The following is a 13,049-nucleotide window of genomic DNA, read 5'->3' as shown; positions in this document are numbered from 1 at the left end:
AAGTAATGCCTCTGCTTTCTAATGTGCTGTCTAGGTTTGTCATAGCTTTTCTTCCAAGCAACAAGCATCTTTTAATTTCATGGCTGCAGTCACCATCTACAGTGATTTTGGAGCCCCAAAAAATAGTCTCTCACTGTTTCCACTGATTCCCCATCTATTTCCCATGAAGTGATAGGACCAGATGTCATGATCCTAGTTTTTTGAATGTTGAGTTTTAAGCCAGCTCTTAAATCATACAAATGGATGGTAACCAAAATCAATAAGTATATAAGGTGGGGGGGGGGTGTTAAAATGCTCATAAGAGGCAAGGTGAGGTATGACAAAAAATTTTTTTAAATCCCAGAGTTTTCATACAATGAGGTACCACCTCAGACCGGTCAGAATGGCCATCATTAAAAAGTCTTCAAACAATAAATGCTGGAGAAGGTGTGGAGAAAACGGAACCATCTTACACTGTTGGTGGGAATGTAAACTGGTATATCCACTATACAAAGCAGTATGTGCTGTGCTATGCTTAGTCACTCAGTCGTGTCTGACTCTTTGGAACCCATGGACTGCAGCCCACCAGGCTCCTCTATCCATGGGGATTCTCCAGGCAAGAATACTGGAGTAGGCTTCCATGCTCTCTTCCAGGGAATCTTCCCAAACCAGGGATCAAACCCAGGTCTCCCACACTGCTGGTGGATTCTTTACTGTCTGAGCCACCAGGAAAACCCAGAAAGCAGTATCTAGGTTCCTCTAAGACCCATCAGTCCTACTCCTGGGCACATACCCAGACAAAATTACAATTCAAAAAGATACATGCATCCTGAAGTTCATAGGAGCACTATTTATAATAGCCAAGATGTGCAAACAACATAAATGTCCACTGACATATGAACATATAAAGAAGATGTGAAATACATACAGTGGAATACTATTCAGACATGTATAAGAACAAAATAATGCCATTTGTAAGAACATGAATGGACCTGGAGATTTATCATACCAGATGAAGTAAGTCAGAAGAAAAAGACAAATATCATATGATATCACAGATATGTGAACCTAAGCTATGGCACAAGTGAGCATATCTAGGAAACAGAAACAGACTCACAGATATAGAGAATAGACTTGGGGTTGCCAAAGGAGGGGGAAGCGGGGAAGGGAAGAACTGGAAGTTTGGGACTAGCAGATACAAACCAGCATATATATATACTATGAATAAACAGTGGGGTCTTACTATATAGAACAGGGAAATATATTTAATATCCTCTGATAAACCATAATGGAAAAGAGTATGAAAAATAGTATATATGTGTGCATATATATATATAATATATGCTGAATTACTTTGCTGTACGGCAGAAATGAACACATTGTAAATCAATTATACTTCAATAAAATTAAAAAATTTAGTTTTCAATAAAGTTGGAATCAACAAACATGAAGTGATCACTGATAATACAAAACAAAAGGTAATTAAGTGATGGGTTGTGTGTTATAATCCATACACCCCGCATGGGTCATAAGGGGCAAGATTTAATGAGGTTGAGGTAAGCTGATCTTGAACAAAGGTTGAGTAGATTTAAAAGCAGATTCCACAAAAAGTTTGGCTGAGGAATTAAATGTGAGCACATGTCGAGGGGAGAAGGTTGTCTGGCTAAAGTAGGGATTCTGTTTTTGAGAAAAGTGGGGTGCAGTGCTGGGAATGTAAGAGATTATGAAAGAACTTGATGACTGGTAAGAGTTCAGACTAGATAGAACCGATGTCAGAAAGCCAAGGAAAATTTGGCTGGAGTGAGTCAAATAATGAGAGCGCTGCTCATGGAAGTCTAATCTGGTGGATGGGGGTCAAAGTCAACCACAATGTGACCAACCAGTCATAGAGAAAAATGCTGTGCCTCAGTGGAAAACTATGCACTGTCTAGACTCGAGAACAGCCCTCTGAGTTACCAGATTCTGGTTCTTTGGTAGTCTTTTACAACTCTGAATTGTAAGTGATAGCAATGCAAAATAATTCTTGCCCAAATTCTGTCCTGTGCAGAAGCAATCTGAGCTACTTCCATGCCCTCTGGGGGTGGGGGGGGGGGAATTTTGCCTCGTTTTGTACATTCATTTCAATATTCCTGATCTATCAGTAAGCCTGTTCTTCAGATTTTCTTTGAATTGGCTGTAAGTTCTGCCTGGTCCCCTCACTGATTGATGAGTATCATAAATTCTGAATACATGTTCATTTTATGCCCATATGAAAATCAGCATTTTGCCTTTCTGGAAACCTATCCAGAAGGATGAAGTCATAGCACAGGACAGAGGTGAGAATCAGTGCAAATGGAGAAAAAGAGAGAAACCAGACTCTTCAAAGAAAATGATGGACAAGGCATGGTGACTCAGTAGGGACTGTGAGTAATTCCCCCACTTCTCATTGTGGCCTTATCATTCATGATCGGCACTCCTGACTACAAGATTTACAAATCTTCAATGAACTGTGAGACTCCGGCACAGGTGCCAACACACCTAGAAGTGAGACAAAGCATTTTAAGTGACTTAGTTTCCTGACATTTGTTACTTTTTGCAAGTTCTCCCCAATTCCTCCCAGCTCCTCAAGAACAGCTACTGTCCTGAGACTGATGCCAGACACCAGTTTACCTATGACTGATCTCTTTGCTTCAACCTCCCCTGAGGAGGAAGAAGGAGAAATAAACAAGGGTAATTTAACATGTTTACAAGGTTTTCCTTGTTTCCAGCTAAGACACAATTGGAAAGAGGAAATTACAAAATAAGCAGAGGATAAATATTGTCGGGAAACAGGAAAAAGATAAAAGGTTAAGTTTGCCTCAGATATCTTCCCATTTGATTAATCTATATGGGAATAATTAGAAACTGGCTGACCATAACCACAGTTTCTCTGCCCATAGACTCAAATAGAAGAAAACCAAACATTGGTGTCTTTTAAGTTATCTATATATATAATACATGTTTAACTCAATACACAAAGTACATCATGTGGTAAACTGAAGACAACACCATGCTTATAGCTAAACAAGTAAACTCACCAACATATCTACCATGGTTTTAAAATCCAGGAGAGGTTCTGAGAATATAGCCATAAATGCTGGATTACAACTTTTACAAGAACACAGCCTGGTTTCAATAACGATAGCTCGCTTGTAACATTCTGAAACTGTGCAGTGTTTCCATATAGATTATTAACTCAACTTTAACCTGTAAGTCAAAGTTCCCAGTTCACATACGAGAAAGTTGAGGCTGAGAGGTTGGGTGACTTGCTCAAGTGGACACAATTTGTTAAGAGCTGGAATTCAAATCCTGAAAAATCTTAAATTCCAGTGAACTCCTGATGAACCAGCAAAAGCACATTATCTGTGTTTTGTACACAGTTATTTTGAGTAATGGAGCAAATCTCTTCACAGATACTATTCCTCATTCCCAGTGAAATCTCAAGGGCTGCTCTCAGGAATCCTTTTCATAATTCTTGAATCCAGATTAACCAAAGAATAAGAATATTATGGGAGTATAGAAGTCACAGAGAGAGAGTCACCTTTTAGGAGACTGACTGATTCATGGCCCCAAGTAATAGCCAGACCCTTGGTCATGTATGACCACACTATTGCTGTTTAACTAGCTACTAAGTTTGGTGAGATTTGTTACGCAGTAACACTGTGGCCATAGATAACCAATACACTCTGTCTTCCCTTAGGCACACTACCTTCCTGGCTTTGATCCCTGAACATATCTCTTTAAGAAGAAAGAATAATTTGAACAATTAATTGATCTCTCTTTAGGAAACTGGACTCTGAAATGGTAAATGTAGCATATTAATATGGCCTCAGCAAAATATATAAATGAATCTTCTTAAAAAATAAAAATTTATCTCTGACTATAACCTAGAATTAATCTGTTTCACCTGCTTTGCTTCTTGGTTTCCTCCCCAAGACAATGACCAAGCAAATCAAAGATGCTCACATACCTCTTGCTCAAATCAATTTCCAAGGTAATAAATTGCATTGCCTGCATGATTAAAACAAATTCACATCAGTGACCCTAGTGGTTCATCCTCTAACATATGCCAGTACTAGAGACCTATATTTCCTGAGTGTTTATGACCTGGAGTAAAGAAAAGAGAAGCAGAATCATCTGTGTACCAGAAGAGGAGCTATTCTTTCCTTTGTAGGAAGATGAGGCAAAATGGTCTATTCGGCCAAAGAATCACTGGCTTCACAGGACATGGTATTTTTCCAGGATGTTTTTTCCAAGTGGAAAGTAATATTAACATAACAGACAGAAATTATTATTTTTACTGACCTCAAAATGTGCTGAATACCGCTGAGGCAAAACCAGAAACAAACAAAAACAACCAGCATGCAAAAAAATAATAAAAAAGACTCATTTTTTATCTTTGGTTCTGTTGATTGCTCCTTCCTCTTGCAAGCAAGTTTTCCTCTGCCCCCCCCCCCCCCGTTCCCCGTTTCATCAAAATAAACACTGAAAACAGAATTAATTTAAGGGAGAAAATGTCCTACACCGTGATAACTAAAGTTATCTATGCAAATATCAGGACTTAACAAACAAATTACTAAATATGTTATAAATATCACTAGTGAATGAAAGTCTGGTTAAAATGATATTTCAGCTCCATTAGTCAGTAGAACAGCTCAACCTTAAGGACTAACTATGCTTTTGTTTCAATGTTCCAGAGAGGTTGAGAAGGCACTTGAAAATTCACACATATTAACAGAAAAATGCTCATCTCAAAACTATGGCACAGCGAATGGACACAGCATTTTCTACCCATAATCATTGAGAGCTGGAAAGAAGCAGAAGATATTTAAAATCAGTATTCAGTATGCATTTAAAATGGGACAGTGATATTTTGCTGACCTAAATGTTTACAAAAGAATTAAAAGGCAATTAGAAATGCAAAGCCTTTCTTCCTCTGAAGGAGGATACAATTACCAAGGTCAATTATGCCATGCTCAAAAGCTGTGTGGCCCCTTAGTAAAGAGTGGCCAGAATAAATATAATCCCCGGGGGCTTGCCCAGGGCTTCGCTCCCTGGACACCTGAACACCAGAGAACTCTTTCTCAAACCTATTTTCCATCACACCATCTCAGGAGAGTTACAATAGAATATTGCTGAATATATTCTTGGGAGATCAATAAAAACACCTCCAGCATCTTTACCCACCACCTTCAGAGGATTCAAATCCATTAGTGGAAAACACCACATTCTTAAAAAAGAGAAAAGGATTAGTTCACAGCAGGCAGTCTTCAATGTTCTCCCTTTGTTCTTTCACTTGTTTGGGTTTCTCTTTAGTGGCTGTTCCTCTTCCAGCAAAGAAGGTACCAAGCCATATCATTCGTGATTACAACTCAGTGAGAGCTAGTGGGAGAAAAAGGAATCTCCTCCAGCTAAACGAACGTTCACATGTAAAAACTGGTTATACTGTGAAGATGCCCAGACGTCAGATCCCCCTGCTGACACACATCTGGAACTCTCCTGGTGGTTTTCCTGAGGGTGAGCAGCAGAACTACAGCTCTTTGCCAGCCACTCATTTCCATTCAACCTCAGTGTTACTGCACCTTCCAAGAGATTTGACAAACATGCCAAGTCAATAAATGTGCTTTTGATCACATCCATTAAGTTAAATTGAGAGTAAGCTTTAAAAAAAAAAAAAAAAAAAGGTGGACCTCCATGAGGACAGAGACTGAATCTGGTTTTTTCTACCATTGGTTTGTATCATGTCCTTCAGGTACATGTGTCAACCATGACACAAGACTGCAGAGAAAAACAAATCCATTCCCACAGCTTCAAAAATCCATGAAAAGGGATGTAGCCAAAAATTAAAAAGTAACAGCACTTCAAAAAGGAGCCACATGTGAAATGACCTGTAAGGATATAACACTGTCTTTCTTCAGTGTCAATATAGTTTTTAAATTTGAAGTTATTTCAAGATTCTTTAGTTCAAAACACAACAAAGGTAACCTAGAAACCTCTTCTTACGGCTAAACTGTGGATTTTCTACAGGATAAGAAATAAAAGGAGAAATGGATAAGAAATGAGGCAATGGATGAGAACAGAGTAGAACTGATGACTATGGGGGGGGGTGTATAGTTAGTTTGGTTAAAGTTGCATTTATTTTTAAAGTAAAGAAGGACATTAAGGATTAGTAAATTATATCAAACACAATGACTTGAATGCATGTAATAAATACTGAAGCATCTTGAGCAAAATGAAATGTCAGCATCTCTAGCTCTTATTCATGAGAATATATGAAGTTAACATTTACGGAGTACATAATATGCAGTCAGCATCAAGCTAGGTGTTTTCACATATGATCATATATGTATACTTCAGGATCATTTCACCTCAGAGAAGGAAAGTGAGTCTCAGAGAGGTCAGTTAATTTGTCCAGTACCCTAGTCTGAGGGACATTGCTGGGTCTTGAACCCAAGCATTTCCTGAATCCAATTCCAGTGTGCTTTCATCTAATCATGCTAACAGGATTTAAGAGCTAAACGCTAAATCAGACCAAGTGATCTCAGCTAACAAGTTTACTATGAAAGTGTCATGATACCTTCCCTTCACATGAGGATATCTAGCAAATACAATTCGATAAACCACTTACAAATTCTGTTGGATGACATTTTTATCTCACCTTGTAACATCTCCCTGAAATGGAATTCCCTTCATTCAACAAGTACTTACTGAGTGAATACCACGCACCAAGCATTTTTCTAGGTTCTAGGGATTTAAGAAGGAGCAGATTCCCTGTTTTCATGGGGTTTCCAGTCCAGTGGATGATAGAGAGATAAGCATCCCCTGGCAATCAGTGAGCTGGGTGACGTGTTCTAGGAAATACAAGGTGCCCTGAGGCTCAGAGGAGAACTCCAAACCCAAATTTGTGGGAACAGAGAAGCATCGCAGAGGAAAGGATTCAAAGCTGAGACCTAGAGAACTGAAAGAAGGGGGAGGACACATTGAGGCTGGAAAAGAAATTGGTGTGTGTAGTCACATGAAGACATTTGCACTCCAGGAGGAAAGGTCAACCTTCTCCAGTATTCTTGCCTGGAGAATTCCATGGACAGAGGAACCTGGCAGGCTATACCGTCCATGGGGACACAGAGAGTCGGACGCGACTGAGTGACTAACACATTTTTTTACCTCAATGGTGTGGACATTCAAGAGTTTCAAGCAGGCAAAAGGTAGTCACAGATTTTCTTGTTTGAAAAGGATCCTTTCTATCGCGATGGGATGAATGGATTTAAGGACTGGCAGTGGGCAGGCAAGTTAAAAGGCTACAGCAATAGTTAGAGAAAAAGAAGGTGGTGGTTAAATTGGGTGGAGAGGGGCTAAGAAGTTAGTGGAAGTAAAGTCAAGCTCTTCATGACTGACTAGCTGTTGGTGATCATGGGGGTGAGGACAGTGAGTGGTTCAAGTAGTGGGGGAGGGGGCTAGTGCCACACCCAGAAGAAAAAACAACTCAGGAAAAGAAAGGATGAATTAAGTTTTGAGTGAGCTGAGTTTGTGTATCTACCAGGCAGTCTAGAGGAGAGGGTATGGTCTGGGCTGCCTATAAATTATGCTTTTTAGGAAACTCTTTTGAATGGCAGTAAGCAATGAACTTTCTTTCGGCTTCCTTAAAGCATAACAGTCTCAGAACTAAACCTCTGAATCTGTAAAAAAAAGCTTACCTGTCTGGAGTTTTTGAAGAGCCACGGGACACCTACCTACAACCGTTAAAGGCTTAAAATTATTTAAACTGTGGCCATTTTCCCTTTGCTGAAGAGAAATTGTGGAAAGTCATGATCACAAGACAAGATCATATTAAAAGATTTCATTCTAATTTTTCACTTCTGGAAGTCACAACGCAATTAAAGGGAAATGCAAGTGACTTCACTCAGATGCTGATTCCAACGGCAGCGTTATAATAATGTAAGCTTTCTAAAGCCAGCATAATGGAGCTGGCAGGCGTCATGGAAGGGTATGGTGAGTCCGCGTTGCAAACAGATGGTGGCTAGGAAAACTGTGAAATATACAAGGGGCCTAGAGTAGCCTTTTAAGTGGACCAGACTCCAGAGAGCAGTAACCAGATCACTGGCCCCGTATTGACAGTTTGCATTTTACTTTAACAGTCCTCACAGATGGACAACACATTCTCAAGATGTTTGGAAAGAAAGATCTTGGCTGAGTGGTAAGGACCCGAGATGTTCAGAAACTGTTTTCAACTTAAACTACTCATTCAAGTACCCCAAGGGGAACTCTTTTGACCTCCAGCAAGAATCCAGGATTCCAGAATCATCCTCCTTTGGCAAAAAATGTTAAGTTCTAGAACAGTCTTTAGTGAAATAGGAAAAAAAAATATTTTTCTTTTTTCCCAAAGCAGACTAGACGTAACATACACAATAAGCAAAGTTGGTGGCTATTTTCCCCACTTCTGTGACCAATTAGGTCTTCAACAGAGACATAAAGTGTAGAAATATTTGGCATGGTTGTGTGCTAGAGGTTTCTGCTGTCATAAGGAACAGGAGTTCCACTGGTGCTACAACTTCATAAATCCTTCTCCACCCTACGACATCGGCTATTCAAATAAAACACAAATACTTGCATGCAAAGCACACACACACAAATGCATGCATATCAATCCTTAAATTCAAAGAATGAAAACCTTAAGTGTACTTTTCCAAGGTTTACTGAGATCATAATTTCCTCTAGAGAGAAGATTTGTTTTCACTGTATCTTTTTAAACTAAAGTTACAAATGGGCTTTTTGTGGTTTAAAAAAAAGGAATAGCAAAAGTTAGAAAAATAAGAGAATTTTCTAAGACACTGGCCTGGATGGCAAATCCAGCAGACTGCAGCTACTGTCCTGACCTCTCAAAGTCTCTCCCAACACATTTCCAAGGGTTCTGCTCCAGTGGTCACACATATTAGCCCATGTTGATGAAAGTAATTTGTGTGTTTGACAGTAAGCTATTAATGTAAGTGTTGGCCTCAACTGAAATGTTTCATGAGCACAGAAACAACATAATTTGCACTTTTTCATGTAGCCCAAGGAAATGCACGTGGTTCATAGACAACCATATTACCTTTAACTGTATTATAGCTGAAGGAAATCAAGCATTTAGAACTATGTTTTAAGTCTAGTGGCTCAGACAGTAAAAAATCTGCCGGTAATACAGGAGATCTGGGTTTAATCCCTAGGTCAGGAAGATCCCCTGGAGAAAGGAGTGGCTACCCACTCCAATATTCTTGCCTGGAGAATTCCATGGGCAGAGGAGCCTGGAGGACTACAGTCTATGGGGTCACAAAAAGTTAGACAGGACTAAGCAATTACACTTTCATTTTTAAGCCACACACACATACACACAAGGGGAAAAAATCATAAAAATAACTAAATTGTCAAAAGGATCACAGTAGGAGACAGCGTTTCATAGAATCCAAGATTCTGTGCATTCATTAATCTACTAAATTCTAGGCATTAAGTTTCCATTGTTTCCCCATCTATTTGCCATGAAATGAGGTGGCCACATGCCATGATCTTAGTTTTCTGAATGTTGAGTTTTAAGACTTTTTCACTCTCCTCTTTCACCTTGATGACTGCAGCCATGAAATTAAAAGACACTTGCTCCTTGGAAGAAAAGCTATGACAAACCTAGACAGGATATTAAAAGGCAGAGACATTACTTTAGCAACAAAGGTCCATCTAGTCAAAGCTATGGTTTTTCCAGTAGTCATGTATGGATGTGAGAGCTGGACTATAAAGAAAGCTGAGCACCAAAGAATTGATGCTTTTGAGTTGTGGTGTTGGAGAAGACTCTTGAGAGTCCCTTGGACTGCAAGGAGATCCAACCAGTCCATCCTAAAGGAAATCAGTCCTGAATATTCACTGGAAGGACTGAAGCTGAAGCTGAAGCTCCAGTACTTTGGCCACCTGATACAAAGAACTGACTCATTTGAAAAGACCCTGATGCTGGAAAAGATTGAAGGCGGGAGGAGAAGGGGATGACAGAGGATGAGATGGTTGGATCACATCCATCACCGAGGTGATGGACATGAGTTTGAGTAGGCTCTGGCAGTTGGTGATGGATAGGGAAGCCTAGGATGCTGCAGTCCATGGGGTTGCAAAGAGTCAGACACGACTGAGTGACTGAACTGAACTGAGGCACTAAGTGATGAAAGCTCAAAATGCAGAAAGTCCCTGCCTTCAAAGACCTCATGATCAATCAGGAAGACAATTCAATTTTCCAAGTGTTGTGGGACAGAGGGGAAGTATTTCAGTGGGACTGTAGGGATCAAAGGAAGCCAAACAGAGGGCGTCACACCTGAGCTGCAATTTGAACTCTACCCAGAAGCTACCCAAGGACTTCGAACAGTCACTTCTTGAAAACCACTTCTGTTTTTATATAGAAAAGGATGAACAAAAACAGTGGCAAAATAGCAGTGTGCTTGGTATTCTGGCTGAAGTCAGAGCCTGGTTCATGATGCTGAGCCCTTTTCACAAACTGTGAGGACACTTGGGCTAGATTTGAACATATTCAGAATTTTCCTCCCTGATTCTCTGGTCCTTCGGAGACAGACTTTCAGAAAAGAGCAAGTTTCTATTTGGGGATATATTACATGCATACTGAAGACTCCTTTCTGAACATGAAGCTATAAACCTCTCTGTCCTGTGTAATCAGATGGCTACAGCTTCATCACAGCAAGCCAATGGAGACATTGCTGTCCTAACACTCAATGTGGTCTGCTGACCCAGCCAAATAAGGCTCATTAGTGCCCACAAATATCTCCACGGGCTTTCTTCTAACTCCACAGGAACTGATTATAACCAATTTGTTAATGTATTCCACAATTACCTTTTGGGCTTCCCAGGTGGCACTAGTGATAAAGAATCCACCTGCCAATGCAGGAGATGCAAGAAACATGGGTTTGATACCTGGGGCCTGGATCAGGAAAAATCCCGAATAGGAAATGGCACCTCACTCTAGTATTCTTGCCTTGAAAATTCCAGAGACAGAGGAGCCTGGTGGGCAACAGTCCATAGACCACAAAGACTTGGACTAAAGAAAAGAAAAGTGAAGTCACTCGGTCGTGTCCAACTCTTTGCGACCCCACAGACTGTAGACCACCAGGCTCCTCCATCAATGGGATTTTCCAGGCAAGAGTACCAGAGTGAGTTGCCATTTCCTTCTCCAGGAGATCGTTCCAACCCAGGGATCAAACCCGGGTCTCCCGCATTGCTAAGCACACACAAAATTACCTTTAAATAACTCTATTGCTTTTTTGATTTCAAGTCATTTCAGGAAGGTCAGACTTATCAAAGACCTGTAAGGGTTTGAATCTGATGTGTCAGGTAGCAGAAGAGGAGGGATGGAGGAAAGGCATGTCAATTTCAGACTCAGTTGCTCATTTGTCAAACTGAGGCCACCCCCTTCCGGCCGCTGGAGCAAAAACAACCCTCTCTGCTCCCACCGCCTTACTCCAGGCCCTCAACATCCCTCACATGGGGGACAGCACTAGTTTACTAACTGGTCACTGGTCTCCTGCCTTCTTCCAACTTGCAGCTCTTTCCCCTGGAATCCCCCATGAAGTCACCAGTGAGAAAGAGTTCCAATGCCTCCCACCTACAGGATAAAGTCTAAGCTCCCAGCATGGCAAATCAGACCTTTCCTCTCCATCCATAGCCTGCATCCGTCTTCCTCCAGGCTGTGGTCTCACATTGGAAGCTGGGTGATGCTCCCCTGCTCCACTCCCTACACCCAGCGCTGACCCTATCCTCAGGAGCTTTGATCAAGCTGTTCCATCTCCCGAAACAGCCTCCTCCACTTTGTGCAACAACCTGTCTCTATTCATCCTCCTGAAACAAAGGTCAATTCCAGAGCCTTCCCTGAAATCTCCAACAGGACTCAGTTCTCTGTGCCCTGGTAACTCCCCAGACTGTAGGCTTCCTCTGCACTCAGCCCAACCTATGGACCATCTCTGCCTAGGCGTGCTGCTCTCACATCTTACTGGGAACATTCAGATGGCAGAGTCAGGCCTTTGTCAGCTGAGAAGCCACCCAGATTGATGACCACCATGTCTTGGGTTCTGACAGAGCCAAGCTGACTGTTGGCAGGCATTGAGAAGGAGAGCCGAGTCAGAGGGGTCTTCCTTCTAGGGAAGGGAGTGTGAGTGAGGAGGTGAGAGGTGCAGACAGTCAAGAGAAAGTCACCCCAGGGTCAGGAAAAAGTCACCGCAGGGTCAGGAGTTGGAGGGCTTCAGGGCCTGTCTTCAGTGCTGGGGTGAGAGGTTTATCTCCCCCTTCACTTTGATTCCTCAGAGTGGCACGCAGCAAAAAAAAAAAAAAAAAAAAAAAAAGATATTTTTCCAAATTACATTGTCCAGCTGTATCAACAACGGCACCTTGGCTTTGACTCTGGAAGGACAAGTGTCCTTTATGAAAAAACTGACAAGCAACTGAATCAAGGTGTCATTTCCCTTCTGCTAGGTCATGTTTTCGGTTATAGGAATTTAGACAAAGTGTGTTTTTTTATCTCTCTTTTCTTGGTGGGGAAACTGAGCAACAGTTTTCTGACTTCAGTTCAGTTCAGTCACTCAGTCATGTCTGACTCTTTGTGACCCCATGAATCGCAGCACACCAGGCCTCTCTGTCCATCACCAACTCCCAGAATTTACTCAAACTCATGTCCATCAAGTCGGTGATGCCATCCAGCCATCTCATCCTCTGTCGTCCCCTTCTCCTCCTGCCCCAATTCCTCCCAGCATCAGTTATTTTCCAATGAGTCAACTCTTCACATGAGGTGGCCAAAGTATTGGCGTTTCAGCTTCGGCATCAGTCCTTCCAGTGAACACCCAGGACTGATCTCCTTTAGGATGGACTGGTTGGACCTCCTTGCAGTCTAAGGGACTCTCAACTTTCTGACTTAGTTGAGGTTAAAAGCATGTCTGGGTCTGACCGTAAGCTCAACCCACGATGTCAGGCAGTGAAGGGGTGACAATAGCTGTGTTCTGTGGACACAGACCTGCTTGGACGGAGAGGCTGCTGACAGAAGA

General features: G+C 41.5%; 1 protein-coding gene across 3 annotated transcripts in view; it reads right to left on the bottom strand.

The window, feature by feature from the left end:
• Positions 1-13,049, bottom strand: part of PID1 (phosphotyrosine interaction domain containing 1) — a 251,565-nt gene that overhangs the window by 24,673 nt on the left and 213,843 nt on the right. The gene's annotated exons all lie outside the window — the stretch shown is intronic.

The sequence above is a fragment of the Muntiacus reevesi genome, chromosome 3, assembly GCF_963930625.1.
Source record: "Muntiacus reevesi chromosome 3, mMunRee1.1, whole genome shotgun sequence".
Classification (NCBI taxonomy): Eukaryota; Metazoa; Chordata; class Mammalia; order Artiodactyla; family Cervidae; genus Muntiacus; species Muntiacus reevesi.
Note: the sequence above shows the minus strand (reverse complement) of the source record. Positions and strands in the feature narration are given on the sequence as shown.